Raw genomic sequence first — 21632 nt, 5'->3', positions numbered from 1 at the left:
CATTATTCCATAGTTTGACCTTGGATGTTAAGGAGCACATTCCCTTCATTACATAAGAATTGCCTCACCAATATCTTTCATCCAGAACCACTATCCAGGGACATTGGGGGCAAATACACCTGTAGATATATAATCCAAGAAATTGTAATAATTTCCAGCACTAACAAAGAATTTAGTTTACATTTATATGATTTATTTCTTCATTTGGCTACAAAACTACATTGGTGGCAACAATATTGACATGTCTTTACAATAAGTGTTTATTAACTATGATATCAACTAAAGTTGTTAAGACAAGAATATTCTACCCTATGTAAAGCTGAAAATATGCTATATATCTTGCAAACTTCAAGGTCATGGACAATCAGATAACTTCAGACATCTAAATAGAAAATTAGGAAGACAACTCCTATACTAGATCACCACCAAACAAGATATCAGTTTTTTAAGGTCACCACCAATCAAGACACCATTTTGATGTATGAGAGTACACTAATGCAAGAAATCCACTAAATGATTTTTTTTTAAATTTACCTTATGCTGCTTTGAACTATACAACCCCACGCCCTCCAAATTCATAAATAAGACCTTAGTTATATTCCATAACAAAACCTAAGCCATTGCAAAAATTAAAACCATCAACTGATCTATAGAGTACAAGTTGGAGCAATCACCAGAAGGCAAGTGTTCAATTCTTGTGGGTTTAGGTCCCCAGTAATAAACCCAAGCAAATTGAAAATTGGATACAGGCAGAATTATACATCCTCTTGGTATTAAAAAAAAATAGAAAGGGTTTTTGCATACACTATAACAACATCTAAATCTGAGTTCCAAATACATAAGAGTGATAAATCATAAACCTATACAAATAGAAAAAAGCTTATGAAACAAGGAAACATCCTCTCGCAAAAGAGACTTTTTTCATTCTAAACCACATGCATTTTCGCATACATTAAAAAATATATACAATTACCATAAAAATACGAGGAGAAATATGGTGGCAAACCGGGGCAGACTAAAACATTGCACACAAGCAGTGAAACACTATCTCAGGAACAAAACCAATTATTTCTCTGCACGTCACTTGTAAAAGATTGACGCATTGTAAGAGATTGACTTACTTACACTTCAATAAGCTGCATTGCTGCCACATTTCCGCGAAGCGGGATGCTGATACAAGGCACCTTTTCTTAAGCTTGAGAATTTGCCTCCAGTGCAGGACTCTCTTTTGCGAATTCTTCTTCTTCTTATGTTTGCGAATTCTTCTTCTTCTTATGTTTTTATTTTCGTGACTCCCCATTGCATTTTGCGGTCGAAGGGGAGGTTGATGCTTTTCAATCCATAGCTCATACAAAACAAACCACTGCAGATAGGGACCTTTTTTCCTGTTTTTTCTTGTTTTTGTTAAGACATAACTTCTAACCCTCTATATTAGTTCACGAAAAAGGCAGGAAAGAAGCCAGTTTCTTACATTAATTACTGAATACCTGCACAGCCTCTACTATTATTGAATTCAATTAATTTTCATTGTTAATCTAATAATATTTATTCCTTTATAAATCTACAGGAAGGTAGGTGCTTCTTATTATTATTAATTTAATATTAATATTATAAAATTGTTTAAAATATATATGATTAATATATAATTTTATATATTCTAATTTAAAAATATTGTACTTTAAAATCTTAATTAATATTAAGAGTATAAAAATGTTTAAAATATATATGATTAATATATAATTTTATATATTCTAATTTAAAAAATATTTTACTTTAAAATCTTAAGAATTGTCATTTTTTTATTAAAGTATATATATATATATATATAAGTGTTTAGATTATTTTATTTACTTGAGAATTATCGCATTTAGAAGATTATATATTTTTTATAATATTATTGTATATATTATATTAATTCTCCTCGTACATGGAGAAAAAAGAACAAAACTAGTTTTACACTTGAATGGGTTGGAGAGGTAGAAAACAATTGAAATGGGGAAGCCATCTTTATGGTAAATTAAAGGGGATAAAAAGTTAATGTGGAAAACAGTTGGTAATGTTAATGTGGAAATCTTAGATGAGATCACTAACATATGTATTTCATAAGAATTGGTTGACTCTAATCTTAGAAGAAAGCTATTATTGCTAAATTGTATGTATATGGTATCTATGGAATATAATCTAATACATGGATAGAGCAAAAATGGATGGGTGTGAATTTGGAGGTGATTTTCTTGGTATGAGTTTTTTATATATAGTCTTTTAGTTGGAATTTGAGAAAGATAATGTGTTTAAAGGAGGGCCTTGGTTTATGTAGAAGGTGATTCTATAAGTCATAGTATGGTCTCTAATCTTTGACTCACACAAGAAATTGAAGAGATGTGCTTATTTAAAAATCTTAACATCATATTAAAATGTTGAGATTTCAAAATGATCATATCTATTAATAACTTCAAAATTGCAAAGTTTGAGGACAATCCTCATAATACCACAAAAAAAATAAATCATGCCAACCCATGAACAAAACAAAATCACATTCCTAACATGAATTAGGAAGAAAAAATTAAAATTGATCATGATAAATCAACTACAAAATATCCTTCTATTTATTGAAAGGCAAAGACCCCAAAAATGATACAAATTCAAAATGACTTATTGATCACTATGAGCTCAAGTAAGATAACCCTCAAATAATAGATCATTAAATATAAATGAGATTATTGAGATAAATATCATTCACATAGAAAATAAGTCATAACAATATAAAATGAGATAATCACATGAAATCTACATATTCTCAACCATCTCATTAAAACTCAACTCTAAGAGGTCAAGATGTGGATGAGAGGTCAAGATGTGGATGAGTCACTCCTGAATATTAATCCTTCAATGTAGATAATGTATAACTTTGCAAGCATACCAAGATAAACAATTTTTGTGTGCTCATCAAAGTATCACAATCCTTTGACTTCTACATCTCACATGGTTAGTGTTCTACATTGTTTCTAATGTCAATTTCTATTATATTGACTCCCAAATATTAATCTTTCATTGTGACAAATACATAAGTATACAAGCATATGGAGATAAACACATTTTGTGTGCTCATTAAAGTATCACAATTTTTTGACTTCAACATCTCACACGGTTCAGCAACCGAAGATTCTAATGAATTTTTCATTCTCAATACCCTAAACACATATTTTGTAAGTGTAGAAAAGAATCATTAAGAAAAAAAAAAAGATATTAAGTAAGGAAACACACTATTAATGTGATACCACCCCAATACATTACAATTAAAATCTATTTATATTAAGGTGCACCAAAATAAGTTTAAAATATTCATATAAACATTTTAATATTATAGCTTCTTATATCTTTTCATTGTTGGGCAAGGTAAGGGAGTTTGGTTTTATTCATTATGATAATTATAATATATAAATCCAAATAAATAGTGTAATTTTTAGATAATTGTTATGTAACTAAGATAGGTTTTGAATCTATTACTTTTGTTTTATTTGTGTATATACCAACAAATCTAGTTATAATTATACCATTTAATACTATGAATTATATTTACTTAAAAGTAAAATATTTTAATCCATTTTAAATTAACCATGCCTAATATAAATACATGAATGACCAAGGTAAATGTATATTTAATGATCATAAATGTAAGAGCTAGTCACCTCTTATATATATTATACTAATACGAAAGTGAAAAGAGATATTCCATATTGTAACAAATAATGTGATTTATACAAAATAATCTCAATTTCATATTTTAATTCACTTGTTTATTGTTATTGTATATTTATAAACAATATCTGATTGGTGTAGCAGTTTCTGTGTATGGTCTAGTCTCGTTTAACAGAGTTATTCTCTTTCTAGCAGAATTTACAGCAATCAAAAGTGCTACTAACAATAATTTTCAAAATTCTAGTTCAAAGAATATATGTCGCTTAAAAATGCAAAAAAGCCATTATCCTTTGAAAGCTTTTAAAAATGGTCATTGATAGCAAGCAAACATCTGTAAATGATAACTGGCACTTTCTAAATTACCCCTTATTAACTTCAATCCCGATAAAATTCTGTTCAGAGAAAATAAGAGATCCAGAATTTGTCAAATGGCAAAAGGTTTTATTGAGGATATTTATCAAATGGCAAAAACTCTTTGAGATATGTTATCTTAATATAAAATCGAAGAGAGCACTGATGCAGGAAAAGTGAGCACGAGCAAGATGAAGATGAAGATGAGCGCCCCTCACATCTTTATGCTCATATATCGCCTTGTTAGAAAAATCACAGATAGCTGCCATTCTGATCTTGCAACCACAAAAGTAAAATAAATTTATATATTTAAAAAAATGAGGTGTATATTAAAATTCTCCTCCCTCTAAGGGTGAGGGATCATATTAAAATTCAATGCAATCTATGTTGAAATTAGATGATGATCCGAGAGGGTAAAATGGGGATACTTTTGCTATGATTCCATCTTCCCTTTGCTTGAAAGAGAAAAGATCTTTATTAGCATAAAACCTATCCAACCTACAATAAATTATTATCCTCCCTCATTGGAAATTGCACCACATATACCATATTGATCCATAATAATTCTTCAATCCTTCAAGAGGATAAAATACTCCTATTTTATCCTTCATCCTGGCCCAGTAAAGCTTCTCCCCACACATCTACTCTAGGTTTAGGCCTCCTAGTTTATCCTCTAGGTGCTCAATCATGTCAAAGTCACCCCAACAATCTAGGAAACATCTAGGAGGGTACACAACCATTTCCACAATTACATTCTTTCTTTGTAATCATTGAATGCATAAAAGGAACAAACACCAACCTTAGTATCATGAAGATTAAGAATGGTCCACACCACCCTATTGCATTGGGAGGAACCACTATCTAAGAGATGCAGTTCAATTTCATGGGAAACCTTAGGCAATGATGTCCTTAGCAGCTGTAAACCTGTCAAAACATTTAGGAAGGTCCTTCTTATTATCTTTTTTCTTAGGTAAGGGAGACTGTTTTCCTTTAGGTCTTCCCCTCTTTAGTTTAAACTTAGTAAAAAGAACATTTCTGGTAGGTATACAAATCTCATAATCTTCAGTTTTAGATTCCATAACTTGATCATGACCTAGGATTTTCTCCAGTGACCAAATTGCTAGATGTAGACCTAGTTTCTAGGTTTGATTCTAGTGGATGATCTTTAGTGATATCATCATAGAGGGTCATTCTATACTTCTCATATACGACGATGGCCAGGTCATGAGCCTCATTAGAGGTCATGTTTCTAATAAGCGGATCCGCAACAATAATATCAAGGAAGGCATCATCATTGTCAAGTTTAGAGTTCTGGCTATGGTTGAATTTAGATGTCCTATCACAAAGTTGAGGGGAGAGAGTAGTCTAATTTGTTTAACAACCATAGTCTATTTCTCTATAAAAAAACATAATCTTATATGAAAAATAAGTATAATTTTTACTTGATTTAATAAATCACAAAATATTTATTGATAATTTGATTACTTCTTCATTTTTGCAATATTGTTAATGCTCCATTTATATAAAATTAAGAAACTAAGCTTTTTTTGACAAAGTTATCAATTTTGACCAATAATATTTTTTAAATGAAAATAAATATTGAACTTTAAACTCTATAATACCACTAAATCAAATACTAAATTAATTAAAACCTTACTAGTGTGACAAAATATGAAGTGCAACAAAAGTATGAAAAACAACATAACTATCCTCTCCCCTCTATCTCAAGATGACCAAACCATTATCAAATGGATTTGCATAATTTAATGTTTTATAGTGCAATTTTTTCTTTCATATAATTGCATATTCGTATAATTAATATTTCAATGTAGGATATGAGAATCTCCATGCGGTAGATGTGAAAATTAGAAGGTAGTTTCTTGGGAAGATGATCATAGCCGTCTCACTGAGTTTAAAAAATAATTATCAAATTTTCTCCAATCTATTCAACGAGACTAGAAACCTATCAATACGTATGGAAATGGAAGCTACCTCTCATCTTTTACTATTCAAAATATGAATGTATTGCCTTAGTTTAACATCAACAAGATTGAAAAAGAAATATTTTCGCAAAACAAAATTAAAGATGAATCAAGTCAATTCAAGTTCCCAAAATTTTCATCAAAAAAGAGAATAACATTAAAGTAGTCATCCAAAACAGTGAGCCTACACTATACATGAATGAAAACAAACTAGGTCATATTCTAATTGTTTTTTTATACATTGATGATTTGATCTTTACTAGAAGTTTATCTACTGATGAGTTTAAAATAGAAATGAAAAAGAAATTTGAGATGACGGATTTGGGATTAATAAGATATTTTCTTGGAATTGAAGTTATGCAAAATAATAAAGGGATTCTCATTTTTCACACAAAATATGCAAAGGATGTATTGAAGAAGTTTAGAATGATAAATTGCAAACCAGCATCTACTCCTATAGCAACAGGGACAAAGCTTAGCAAAGAAGATAAAGAGTGCAAAATTGATTCAACCATATTTAGAAGACTTGTTGGAAGCTTGATGTATCTCACTACAACTAGGCTAGATATTATGTATGGAGTCAGTTTGATATCTAGATTTATGGATACACCTAAGAATTTGCATTGGCAAGTTGGAAAGAAAATATTGAGGTATATCGCAGGGACAATAGACTATGGGATATTGTACTCCAAAACAAATAGTTTTGAATTGACAGGATATACAAATAGCAATTTTGCAGGGAGAATTGATGATCAAAAGAGTACTTCAGGTTATGAATTTCATCTTGGAATAGGAGTTGTTGCATGGGCATCAAAGAAACACCCTATAGTGACTATTTTATCCGCAGAAGCAGAATATGTAGCAAGAACATCAGCGGCATGTCAAGCAGTATGGATGTGAAGGATCTTGATGGACTTAAAGCATGATCAAAAAGAGTCAACAACAATCTACTGTGATAATAAGTCAGCAATTGCACTATCAAAAAATCATGTCTTTCACAAAAGAAGCAAGCACATTGACACGAGTTACCACTTCATTTGAGAATTGGTTAATAATGGAGAAATATATTTGAAGTATTGTAGATTTGAAGAACAATTGGTAGACATATTCACAAAGGCATTAGCACAAGAAAAATTTGAATATTTAAGAGAAAAGTTGAATATTAGTAGAAATTAGGGGGGAGTGTTAGAATAGTCTAGTAATTTCTACCAGTTACCACCATCAACTTACAATTAATTCTTAGTCTAGAAAAATCGATAAAAAGATAAGTCTAAGCAATGATAGAAGAGTCCAGAAGGCATGACCAACGAAGAAGAATGAAAAATATAGAAAGATCCTATGAAAGTAATTCTAGATCATTCTCTACAGACCTCTATAAATAGAGGCGATGTAACCCATTTCTGCAAGCAATAAAAATATATGTTTGGTTTATGTACAGCAGTACACTTGCGTAACATACATTGTATTTCATTAATGCCTCTGTCCACTTCATTGAGACACCTCATCTCGCGTCATGTGCACTTTTTATTCTCATTCCTTTATGTGGTGGAGACTGCAATCGTTGCTTTTCTTCTTTTTTAGAAGAAAACCTCCTCACATCAGTGCGATTTAGCAGAGAATTTCATCTCCTTCCTTCTTGTTCTTTACCTTGCTCACCCTTTTCCTCAACTTAATCTTCTTCATCTTCCTCTCCTCCAACCCCAGCCTCCCCTTCATTTCTATCATCTTCCTCCTTTGAGTATTCCTAGTCTTCTGAATATTGATATACATAATGGATTCACATGCCTAAGCATAATCTTGAACAAAGTAAGCAGGGAAAATACCAAAACTAAAACAATCATGTCGTTGATATGTACATATAGCGATGACCAAACAAGGATGTAGCTTCTCCATCCAATTCATCAGACGGAACAAAGGAGGTTGCAAGAAGTAATAACGAAAGGTTTGATGGCAATTATTATAGTATAGCTAGTAGAACAACTCTTAGATGATCGTGGGCCTAAGAAGCTCAGTGAAACAAACAAAATCAGATATGTAGTCATTTTAGGAAGCTCTAGCAATAAAAACAAAATGATTTCAAATATACCACAGGAAATCCCAAAGGCATAGAACTTTAAAAGTATCAAGTGTATTAATGTAATGATATACACATCGTCTCCCACCAAATTTAAAGTTGAGACAGATACAAGATAGAAGGAGTAGTCATCCTTGCTTCTCCCATAATGTGTACTAGTGCTTTCTTAGGGGTCCATGCACTTGGGTCAGACAAAAGTGATGGAAGTCCAAGACAATGCACAATGAACCTCTCTATTTTGCGTCAAACTATAGGGCCAATGTGATCTTGGCAAGAAAATTACAAATATAGCATCCTTTAGAAATTTAGCTAGCTTACAAGCCAGCCAATTCAAAAGTTTTAAAAAATACTCATGTTATAGATATGTAAACATCTATGAAAGCATTTTCTAACCGTACCAAGCGAGCACCCTCCATCCCACAAAGTAGAAGTCTTGGTCTATAAACAACTGGAATGGAAGAACCATAGGGAAATCCAAGTAACTTGGCAAGATTGCGAGAACTGTCATTCAACAAATCTTTTTTATCACCCTTGGCCACTACGTAGAAGATCTTAGACATATAATCACTAATTATTTTTAGATGTCGTTGTAAGCATGGAGCTATTACTAGGGACAATAGCCTTGAGTGTACTATTGTACCTCTATGGGCAGCAAGAGTAATAGTAGATATAGCTTCCAAGAAATCATGCTTCTCTACTTTCATAGAATCAAAATCTATGACAAAGGTATCATCACTAGTGTATACTTGAGGATATTTCTCACGAAAAGCATTAATTGCAACTTCTGTGAGCAAAGATTTTAAATCAGTACCACAATACCCCACACAAGATGCTTCTAATTCCATTCTTAATTGCTCTCATAAAGGATTCTTCCACTTTCTTCTGTGGATCTTTAATATCTCATCTTGTGCTTTACAATCGGGTAAGGAAAATACCAATTCATGATCAAACTGACCAGGTCGCCAAAGAGCTCCATCAATATCATCAATCCTGTTTGTCGCTGTAATAAGCACTACTTGACCTCTAGAGTCTACACCATCCATTAGAGAAAGAAGCGTACATACAATAGAATTGTGAATTTGTTCTTATTTATTAGACCTCACTGGGGCAAGACCATATATTTCATCAAATAATATTATGGATGGTTGGTTCCTTTGTGGTTCTTCAAAAAGTAATTTTAGCTGCCGCTCAGCTTCCCCAACCCACTTGCTGAGCACATCATCTCCCTTTCACATGTAAAAGTTTACTTTATGTCCTACCTTGGAAGTGGCACATGCTAAAGCCCTTGCAATCAACGTTTTTCCAGTTCTTGGAGGACCACATAGTAAGACTCCCCTTGGAGGAGATATGTGATAATTTCCAAAGAAACTGGGATAGAGAAGAGGGAAAAAAGTCATTTCTTTCAATGCATCAATGTTGTCAGAAAGCCCTCCAATATCATAAAAAATCACTGTTTCATCGACTTGCAAGGTTTGAATGTTAGCTCCACCTTTTGAACTAGGCCTAGTACGTTGTACATCTACACCTCCATTACCAAATGTATCACCTTGGTTTCCCATCCAGATGCTGCAACTTCCAAACCCTAAGTAGTTGCGTTATGCATGTCAATTCCCCCACAAACCCATTGCTGACCAAAGTTTCTATTTCCAACATGCATCCATGATAATGAACCAATAGGACCCTGATCCATCTCATCCACAAGAAGAGAATCATCTAACTCATCAATTCATTGTGCACAATGATGTTTTTCCGCCCTTGAGACACCTCGTCTTGCATCATGTGCATTTTTTATTCCCATTCCTTTATGTAGTACTTTACATGGTGGAGACTACAATCATTGTTTTTCTTCTTTTTCAGGAGAAAAACCCCTTGCTTCGGTGCCATTTCAGAGAGAATACCATCTACTTCCTTCTTGTTCTTTACCCTCCTCACCCTTTTCCTCAACTTCATCTTCTTCATCTTCCTCTCCTCCATCCCCAGCCTCCCATTCATTTCTATCATATTCCTCCTCTAAGCATTCGTGGTCTTTAGAATCTTGACAATAATGTTGGATAGTTGACTTTCAAGGCCAAATTCCTTCTCATTGTGGCAAAGATATAGTATCTCTTGTCCTCTTCTCTTGCATTGGACTGGACTGCTCATCCTAACTAGGGTTATTCTCAAATTTAATAGTAGCTGGGTGATACATTTATCTCTATAGCCATTGATACCCAAACTTATAATATTATGCAACAATGTATTGGGCAAAAGAAGTTTTATCTTCATAAAAAAAAACCAATGGAGATTGGAGAAAATCCTACCATCAGATCTGTATCCTCTGTGTTTGTGTTGTCTGTTTCATAATTCTCTAAATTGACAAAATTTGTCCTCTTTCTTATAGAACGACATGGAGTTGACCTATGTGACTGCCAGTATAAGCAACTTCAACATACAAATTTAATCATGAAAGATGCTTACATATTTCACAAGAGCAGCTGGGAACTCTATCAGTTACCTGCACGTTCATGTTTTGTGTCTGATTCGAAGGACAAACTATTTTATGCACCTAAGAAAAGAAATCAAAATAATATAGAGGCTTTTACAAGAAAAATGAGAAATCCACAATGATCTACATAACAAAGCATAGAATGATTGATGTATTGTAATAAACAAAAGTCTCAAGTATCCATGACTCAAAAAGCACAGATCAATGAGAAGGGAAGAAATTTTTTAAAGTAAAAATAATTTATTATTTAAATTAGCATACATATTCATGTCTGCCAAGTAAAATGTTGAAGAACACTAGCATACTAAAATTGAGAAGGGATTAGACTCAGTTTAAAACTTACATAAGAAAATTATAGAGCTTTTGTACTAAACTTGACTAAGTTGCTGAGAATAGAATCTAAGACTGGTAACAGAAAATATAAACCACGTATCAGACAACTGTTGTAATTCATTAAGTTCAATGAACTACAACTTGTGGAAGGGACCGCTAAAAACCATCTTCACCTCTCATGAACTCGAAAGGTTGATCGGCCTTCCCGTTTTAGAATCCCTATCTCTTAATTCCAAATAGATTATTAAACTAATACCTTATCATATATTATAAAAGTAAACATGTATATAACTTGCAAAGATGATTAAGTGGTGCCAACATTACTCTAGCATATATATTCCTATAATTCTATCATATTCATAGATTTATCTTTGATCTAAATGTTGCTATAACAAAATAATTTTATGCTCTTACTTGTTTCTAACCTTAATTCTTCTTTTTTATATCTTCTTGATCATTTCATCTTTGATCTTTCCTACATTGTCGTTGAATGATCAAGTTTAGTCAAAACAAATTTATAGATTTTTAACATTGAAATTATGATGCAGCACTTACAAACAGAAGGCAAGCCATCAATGGGGAATTCGTTGCATTCACATCATGATCCTACGCTTAAGACTCTTGTGGATAATGATATTGTTCCTTGACATTAAGCTGCAACTCTACCATCCATTTTGAGTACACCCACAAAGCTTTTCTTAAGCTTTAATCAGAATAAAGTTTATACATTTTAAACATTGAAATTATAATTTGTAATTTTTATTTGTACTGAAATTTAAACTTGATATGCAATGAAGTAGCTTTTTTATCCATGGTGTGTAATGAACACCTTTTGAGCTCTAAAATATTTTCCTTAAATTCAGTAGTATGCATTTTTTTCAATAATATTTTTATAAATTTATTTATTCTTCTTAAAAAAAATAAATTGATTATTACCTATTCTTCTAAAGGTCTTCAATTAATTAATTACTCTAAGTTCTTATCTTCAGAAAATTTGCCGGTCCAAGTTTTTCAACTTTGCTACTAAGTAAACGAACAAGTTTGTGATATATAAGTAATAGGCTAGAATGCAATGGATTCTAGCCAAACTAAAATCTACACCCAATTATGAACAAATAGCCAAGATCTTTTTCTTCATTCTTCTTCATTATTCCAGTCTTTTACCTTGGATGTTAAGGAGTACAATCCCTTGATTCTATAAGAATTGCCTCACCAATATCTTTCATCTAGAACCACCATCCCGGGACATTAGGGGCAAATTCACCTGTAGATATATAATCCAAGAAATTGTAATAATGTCCACCACTAACAAAGAATTTGATTTACATATATATGATTTCTTTCTTCAATTGACTTCAAACACTACATTGGTAGCAACAATATTGACATGTCTTTACAATAGGTGTTAATTAACTATGATATCAACTGAAGTTGTTAAGACAAGAATATAACAGTGAATGCCCCTGGAGCAGGGGATTATTCTACCCTATGTAATGCTGAAAAAATGTTATATATCATGTAAAATTCAGCGAGACTAGAAACCTATCAATACGTATGGAGATGGAAGCTACCTCTCATCTTTTACTATTCAAAATATCAATTCATTGCCTTAGTTTAACATCAACAAGACTGAAAAAGAAATAGTTTCGCAAAACAAAATTAAAGATGAATCAAGTCAACAATTCAAGTTCCCAAAATTTTCATCAAAAAAGAGAATAACGTTAAAGCAGTCGTCCAAAATCTAACGAAATGAACTAATTATAAAATTGACAAACTGAATATATGACTGCAAAATAACCTTATACTAAAATTGACAAACTGAATATATGACTGCAAAATAACCTGAAATCAAAGAAAGTACTAACCACAGAAAAAGGAGGTGTGATTCGAGAGGTTTTCACAAACAAGCTAATCCTCTGGCAGGAAATTGCACATATATACATTGGCATTGGCTACCTTTCCAAACTAAAACAACAAGGCCAACAATTTCTCTACAAAAAAATGATTTCTGGAAGGGAGATAATATCAGATTTATGAACTCGAATGAGATCTTGAACAGTCTTTTGAAAGAATGGTCATTTTTCAAGCAGAGAAAAATGGATGCAGATATATGTTGTGCTTCAAAAACACTGGCGAATCAAAAGGAAAAAAATCTTGAGCTGAACCTAATGGACACGCTCTGGACATGCTCTGAATCAAAACTTGGCTAGACAAGAGTAAGAACTTGCAAGAAAAAAGTAAGAAAATAAACGGAGAAGATAAAGAACATGGTAATAAGGAATGATGCATGAAATCATGGAAAAACTCTACTGCCGAGTTGTCTACTCAGATATTGTATCACAATATTTATTTAATATGAGCTGTGTATGAAATGAAAGTGCTACGGTGCCGGGAGCTTTTTCAACTTTTTTTTCATAAAATTTAAAATTATCCAAGTAAATTTAATCTCATTTAGCAAAGATTTTCTCTTTCCATCAGAAATTTCATCAATCAAAAGTATTGCTAGCAGTAATTTTCAAAAATCTACAATCACACAGAGAATATAAATCGAGTAGAAAAACAGAACCACCATAATCCTTTGAAAGCTTTTAAAAATAATTATAATACTGTGTTAATTGCAGCGGAAACAATTATAATTTTCGTTTGATAGCAAACAGCTCTAAGTATTAAATCACACTTTCTAGATTACCCTTTCATAACTTCAATCATTAAAGCTATGAGATTTCTACAATCTATTTTGTATTCTAATAGAAAAAAAAATACACACAATAGAATCTTGAAAATTCTGTTCGATAAAATAAGAGAACCAGAATATGTAGTATATGTAGTAGGCTTAGCTATTCTGCAGAAAGTTGTGAAGGAAATGGATTGTTCCAAAATGTACAGGAATCGGACATAACGGCTCCTCCAAAATAGTGGGAAAAAGTCTTATGGAGGATATTTATCAAATGGAAAAATATCTTGAGATTCGATTGTCAAAGTGCTGCTAAATCAAACGCTAAGATCGAATCGGAAAGAAAACGATTGAAGAGGTAACGATTACAAGATTGATAATGACCAAATGTAAGACGAAGATGATTTCGTCTCTCTTATCTGCCTTTTCTTTTACCACAATGCGAGTAGTACCTATTGGAACACTTTCAGATGACCCAGATTTCGTTTCAATTGTCCTTGTCGTCAGAGGGTCCAGAGATATCGATCCTGCTATAACAAATGTAAAATAAATTTCTATACAAAAAATATTTGAGACGTTTATGATTGCATTTCTTAAACACACATTTTCTAGTCTCTTAGCTTTGATGGAAATGCCTAGTGGTTGAATATTTACTCTCTATATATCGAGAACATCCTAAATTGCAGCAATTTAAGCGAAGTATGAAAGAAAATGCAGGGAAAGAAAATGCAGGGAAAGAAAAGTAGAGTAATATTAAACATATGGAAGGAACAACACAAAATTCTCCTGCGGCAGATGGATTAACTAGTTATCATCTATTTAGCTAAGAGATGAGGTGTTCGATACATGCAAATTATAAAGTGAAGAAATAAAAAGATAGGGCGGCATACTGTCTTTGTCTCCCTCAGCGGCAATGCTAGTTCCAGCAGCCATGAGCATCGCCATTCCTATCATTACGACAAAGAAATGCTATCAACTTGTATAATCACAAATTCATACAGCTTTTTTGAGAGTTTAGTAGATTTCTCGTGAAGCTCTTATAGAGAATTTCTCCACGCCCCTTGCGATTAAACCCTAATGTGGATTGAGTGTGAAATAAAACAATTGCAGCTGCGCGCATGGAGATAAGCGAGGTAGTTGGGAGAAGAGTTAGAACAGGACATTAATAGTCGGTGCATTGAACGATGCAAAGAATTGAAGGCGAGAAGAACAAATACAGTTTTGTTGAATTGGTTGAACAAAGAAGGGAGAAACAGTTGGAATGGATGTGAGTGAAAAAGGACAGCTATACTGGGCGCTTTGAACGAGGCAACTAACTTTTCCGAATTGGCAAGAATTCAGAACCGTTTTTCATGATGTAGTGATGAATTTGCCCTATCAGGCATTACAAATGGTCCCACCATCTTCGCAGTGACAAAGGCGTTTTCTGATACATCATATTATAAGCCTACTGCATATCAATAACTTACAAATTACTTTGGTCTGTGGAGTAGAATTACAATGGAAAAATCGATTTCGCAGCATTCTTGCTCTATTTTACAACATCGGCTTTCTCAATGGAGGAAGCGGTGAAGCAATGTGCGGTGATATATATGAAGATGAAAAGAGAATTTCATGAGGACTTTGTGGGATCGCCTTAGCTGGTCTCTACCCCATGAAATATTGAAGGAATCACCGAGGTGACCTTTGTTTAAACTATGATCCCTATTATGAATAAAATAGGTCATGATGTTTATAATATGTGTGCCAAACCAATAGCAGAAAATAGTTTTACTAAATGGATGTGATAACAGATTCGGCAATTTTTTAGTCTTAATCAACAGATCTCTCAAATGACTTTCATTATTTGTTCCTCTTTAAATTAGAAAAATGGTCGGCCAGATTCAAGTTATTATAGTTATAACATAATTTTTTTGATTATTTTATTTTTATTTCTAACTCTCATTGACAAGCATTCTCTTCTGGTATTTTTATTTCGTTTCGATGTGAATGTAATCATCATCTTGACTTCTTATAATTGAATTTTAATGAGATGTTAGAATATCTGTAAAGTTCACATGATTATTAAATTTCATATGTAGTATGTTGGTTTAGTTAATGCGAAGAAACCTGCATGTTTTATATAATCTGTAAATGTTTTTTCGTTTTTTGGTCCTATTAATAAAAACTGCGAAAGTGAGTCGAAATAAAGTTCTTCCTGATATGATATCTGTGGTTTCTTTTCTGAATTATTTAAAAATAAAGTAGGAAGGAGCAAGATAAATAAAAGTGCCTCCTTGCATTATTTTCTCGGTTGAAAAGAAAGGATTAACCACTAGTACATTTGTTGACTCTTTAGTTAGATACGATATACTGATGGGACACATTTTATCTCTCAGCTTAAAACATTGGACAAATTGCGTATCTAGAGAGCATTCTCTGTTTATAAAAGAATATAAGGAAATAATTTACAAGTCATCTCATAAAGAATTAATGTGTGTTACATTATTCTTGAATATGGATGCAATGGTTTAGTAAGGTTCATCTAATGGGATGTATTATGTTGTATGAACTTCTGTTTATATTTGTAAATTATGAGAAATTAAGCTATACTGTTTTGCAACCCTCAGGTTTTAGTTCCAACAAATTAAAATATTGATGGCAATAATAGACATAAACAATGATTAAATATGAGTCAAATGTTGTGACAAAATTATCCGTAAGACTTTAATTTTTTCAGACCGAAATAGAATTGTATCAAACAATAAACATTTACTTTTAAGATAACCGTTGTATTTGGAGTGGAAAATGGAATTTTGTGTAGAGTACTCAAACAAAAGCTAAATTCAACAAATAAAGTTTGATACGAATTTTTAGAGCCACCTTGCTATGCCTTCTCATAGCCGTTGATTCGCTCGATTGGTTGGATAGAACTAGTACTGTTAATAGGCTTAAAGGTTCATTTATCGTCTTTTCTAGCCATTGATTTTGCTTAAAACAAATGGCTCAGATCAGTTTAAGAGTACTTGAATTCCTTGTGATATGTGTTTGAAATTGAGAGAGTTCTTAGCGTACGAGAAAAGAAACTTAGGGCATAATGTTGTTGCCATCACTAGCCATAGATCTGTCTTTAAAAGAACTGTTCAGATCTCATTCCACAAAAATTCAAAGTCAATTAGGGTAATATCATTTTAGTTCTGGAAACATGGATTAGAAGGGGTCACTAAGGGTATATCCCCATGCTGCTGCTTAGTTTATTTTGACTAGCAGCAGCTGCTCAGCTTTTTAAGGAGCAATTTGTGGAGCAGGTGGCCCCATGGATAGTCAAATGGCTGCTTATTTTTATGCAATCTTCTTAAACTATTTTGTAATGAAATTATTGATAATATTTTTTACAAATAAAATTCATAAGCTTATTTCAAAGCTTATTTTCTTTTTTTAAGTAGTTGTACTCCACTAAAATATCAAAAGATTCTAATTTATCCTTTTCTCTTAATAAGAATTTTACATGAGAACACTCTGACAATTTAGCTTCAAGAGAATTAACTAGGTTTTGCACTCCATGGATTCAAAAAGTATATCTCACTTGATATTTTTTTTGTCAGCCTCTACACGTTGTTTATGCACTCTTCTTTCCATCTTAATTTAATGCACTTACTACATTCTTAATCTATGTCTAATTATCACTGATGGTAAGGAAGAAAAGATATACTTTTTACACAAATAATAAGAAATTTAATACTACATAATCTAATATTATAAAACACACAACTTTTGTGTCATCTCACTATCAAACAAAAATAAATATTTCCCCATTTTCTTCAATGATGTTACTAAAGGTTTTTTCCTCTCACCACCTTGGTATGCCCTCACTCTTTTGTTTTTCTACATCTAGTAAATTCAACAATATCATCATATATTTTTTTGGATAAAGGTTATAAAGCCTGAATTATATATATAATTTTAATAATAAAATTTACATAAAGAAAGGAATTATGAATGCAGAACTTATGTACTGCAATCCCAAAAGATGATTACAGAAACACGCTAGGAGAACTATGAACCTAGTCATGGAAACCCTAACCAACTCAAAGACCACAAGACAAATAATCTGTACCACACAAGACACAAAAAAATATAGAGCATTATGACACCGTACAAAGCCAAAAAAATTACAAAGAGCTTTTAAAATTTGGGAGAATTTTCTCCCCATCCTTCATTATCCTTTCTTACCCCTACAACATCCTTTCCTTTTGACTAAATATCTGCTACCATATCTGCTACCACACCTTAGTTTTCTATAGACACAACCTTCATATGCTAAAGAGACATAATCTTGATAGTATGGGGTTTATAGAGTAATAGTCGATCGAGCACATAGAAAACACCAAAGAATCAACCAACCATAGAAGAAGAAATGATATTCAAGAAGAGCCCTATTAATTTTCAAAAAAATTATACAAGCATTTCTTAAGATATTTTTAGGTAAGAGTCCTCCCACCCAGGTGTTGACCTCAAGGAGACCATAGTTCTTCATTGCATTATCCAAACCCTCTAGAAAAAAATTCCGCTTTCACATATTGTATTGCAATTTTGAGCAATAGGCCATAATTTTGTAACACATGAAATCAAGTGGAGAGAAAGATAGAACCACCTGTGAAAGATAAATGTTGGGGTTCTTTCACATTTAGAAAATTCTCCCCAACGATGGTGATAATGGCCCTCTCAACTTTTGAACAGTCCCATTTTAAAGTTCACTTGAGATGATCTGTTAGGATTTAGAAACGAATTAGAAGAGCATAAACATAACAATGAATTCATAGACAAAGACAAATGAGATACACAATATATCGTGGTTCGACAGATTGCCTACATCCACACTTAAAGAATGGGAATCAATGTATGAATAACCAATCTATAATGAATCTGGTTTGTACATACATAGCTACAAGAAGCTTCAGAATACCTCTCACAAAATGATATTCAAACAGCTCTTAAAGAGCTTTACAAATGGAAGATGAAGAGCCAAGAGTTTTGGCGGCAAAATGGAAGGAGTCCGTTGGACTTCACTTCTAACAATCTCCCACTTGAAGGCCAACAAACTGCTGCAACAAGTAGATTCCCCCACTCAGTCCTGCTATCAGATATTGGAAAGGCCGAGAGAAGCTCGACAAAAATTGAACTTCTCCCACCTAACAACTTTAGTGAGCACATCAGTTGGATTATTTTCGATGTGAATTTTATCTACATGAAACTTACCTTGTTCGACCATGTGACGAACATAATGACTATGAAAATCGACATGTTTGGACTGAGGCTGAGATGCCTGATGCTTAGTCATAAAGATGACACTGCTATTATCACAAAACAAAGAAAAATCTTATTGCTTCAAACCCAACTCGCTAACAAGAGTTGCAACCATACCATCTCCTTGGTTGCTTCAGAAAGAGCTATGTATTTAGCCTCTGTAGTCAATTGAGCAACTGTATGTTGTAATTTAGAAGCCCAACTAATCACTGCCCCACTTGAAGTATACTTCCTTTTGTCTAAATCTCCAGCAAAATCAAAATCAATAAACCCTTACAAGTGTGCCTTGCCCTTCCCAAACCATAAGAAAAATTTTGAAGTACCCTTGAGATATCGCAAAATATACTTGACTGCCTCCCAGTGTGATTTGTCCGGATTAGACATAAATCTGCTCACCACTCCCACAACATGAGCAATATCCAAATGAGTAGACACTACAGTGTACATAAGAATTCCAACTATAGATTTGTATGGAATTTTGTCCATAAACTCCTCATCTTCTTGTGTTTGTGGACACAATTAAGAAGACAACTAAAAATGAGAGGCTAAGGGGACGCATACAAACTTAGCATCCACCATACCAAATCTGTCCAATACTTTTTTAATGTAACCTTGCTGAGATAGTTTAAGTTCTCTCTTTTTCCTATCTCAAAAAATAGTCATTCCAAGAATTTTCTTCGCTACCCCTAAATTTTTCATGGAAAAATCATTAGCTAAGTGAGTTTTAAGCTCACAAACAATCTTCATGCTTGTGCCGGCTACTAGCATATCATCCACATAAAGAAGAAGTATAACAAATTCGCCATTCGGTAGCTTTTTAAAATAGATACAAGGATCAAACTCACAACAAATAAACTTGTGATCGATCATAAACTTATCAAATTTGAGATACCACTGTCATGGGGCTTGCTTAAGCCCATACAAACTTTGTTTCAATCTGCAATAGAGATGTTCTTGACTCTTTTTAATAAATCCTTCAAGCTGATGCATAAAAAATTCCTCATTAAGGTCGCTATGGAGAAATGTCCTCTTCACATCTAGCTTTTCAAGCTCAAGATCCCAGGCTGCAACTAATCCCAATACTGCTCAGATGGTGGTCATTTTGGCTATTGGCAAGAAAATTTCTTTAAATTTGAGGTCTTGCTGCTGAGTGTATCCCTTGAAAACTAGTCTTTCTTGAAATCTTTTCCGACCACCAGCTTCATCTTTCAATTTATACACCCACTTATTTCATAATTCCTTTCTGTCAAGCGGAAGTGGCACCAAATCCCATGTCTGATTTTGCAATAGTGTGTCCATTTCTTCGCACATTGCAGCATGCTAGTTATCACAATCTGCAATTTTACAAGCTTCTTTACATGTTGCAAGATCTGTTTGATCATAGATTAACAAAGTAGGGTCAGCTTATTCACAAAATAAAAAGTCATAGTCAAAGAACTTTACAGGAGGTCGCCTCTATCTGGTATATTTTCACAATTGACTCTCTATTGGAGTAGTGGAATCATTCACTTTATTTGTGCTCTCTTTATGCAAATCAATGTTGCTTACATTTAATGTTTGATGCCCATGGTGGATTTTACTATCTACATGGCAATCAATGACATGTGGATTCTTGTCCAGGCTGTGTGAAGGCAGGTCGCAGGAGTAGGAAGTCGTGGAAGCATCCTCCATGGCCAATGTGTGTTGTTGGTGCTGGCAGGAGAGACCACGTGAATGGTCTTTTACGAGACCACCACTAACGGTAGGTAAGACTTGTAGTGGCGGTGAACCCGTAGGAGTCTGTGAGGTGGTGAGCTCATGAGTGTGGAGTGGAGGCTTTTGCGGTGTGAGATGGCAGTGCCATGAGATAATCCATGACACTGTGCAAACCATGACAAAACTGTGCTGAAAATGCCTTCGTCAACAGTCTTCCTGCAAGCTCATGTTGGTTGTGATATGTTATCTGATCCCCCTGTTCCATGGTGTGCTATTTAAAATGGCAGTGAGAAGTCATGATAAATGGTTTCTTCTTCATCATTCTCATGCTGAGAATTATCTTCAACCATGGTAGATGACATAGGGGCTCCCACTGGATGAGAGATCTGAGGTAGAGTACTAGCAGATGTAGAATAATTTTGAAACAGAGATAGAGGAACATACTCTTTATTGGGTTTATTTGAACCTTGCAGGGCAAGGAAGGAAGTCTCATGAAAAATGACATCCCTGCTGGAAACAATTTTTCTATGAATAAAGATCCCACAACCTGAAACCAAATTTCTCTTCACCATACCCAACGAAAAATGCACTTCTGTGACTTGGGATCCAGTTTGGTTCATTTTTCCTTGGGTATATGCGAGAAGGCTTCACATCCAAACACATCAAGATGCGAGTATGAAATCCTCTTCCCTTGTCATTCCTCTTTCAAAATACCAAAGTCTAATTTAGATGAGGGACTTTGTTTGATCAAATATACTGCTGTGTTAGAAGCCTCTGCCCAAAATTCCTTTCCTAGACCTGCATTTGATAACATACATCTTGCCTTTTCAAGGATTGTCCTATTCATCCTCTCGGCTACACCATTTTCTTGAGGAGTGAAAGGAACAACCTTAATTCTTCTAATCCCCTTATCAATACAAAAGTCATCAAATTCATGTGAACAAACTTCGGATTTCATAGAGAGCATATAAATCCATACTTTCCTTGTACAATCCTCAAGAAAGGTGACAAAATAGTTAGCTCCTCCAATGGAGGTTATCTCGGTACGCCCAA

General features: G+C 33.3%; 2 pseudogenes; both read right to left on the bottom strand.

Moving 5' to 3' along the window:
- LOC131870093 (ATPase family AAA domain-containing protein At1g05910-like) overlaps positions 1-7873 on the bottom strand; it is a 38167-nt pseudogene extending 30294 nt beyond the window's left edge.
- A 290-nt stretch (positions 7874-8163) lies between these two features.
- LOC131870092 (ATPase family AAA domain-containing protein At1g05910-like) lies at positions 8164-10612 on the bottom strand (annotated as a pseudogene).
- Positions 10613-21632: the final 11020 nt, after the last annotated feature.

Source organism: Cryptomeria japonica, unplaced genomic scaffold (genome assembly GCF_030272615.1).
Source record: "Cryptomeria japonica unplaced genomic scaffold, Sugi_1.0 HiC_scaffold_287, whole genome shotgun sequence".
Lineage (NCBI taxonomy): Eukaryota > Viridiplantae > Streptophyta > Pinopsida > Cupressales > Cupressaceae > Cryptomeria > Cryptomeria japonica.
The sequence above is the reverse complement of the archived record's forward strand: the minus strand, read 5'-3'. Positions and strand labels throughout refer to the sequence as shown.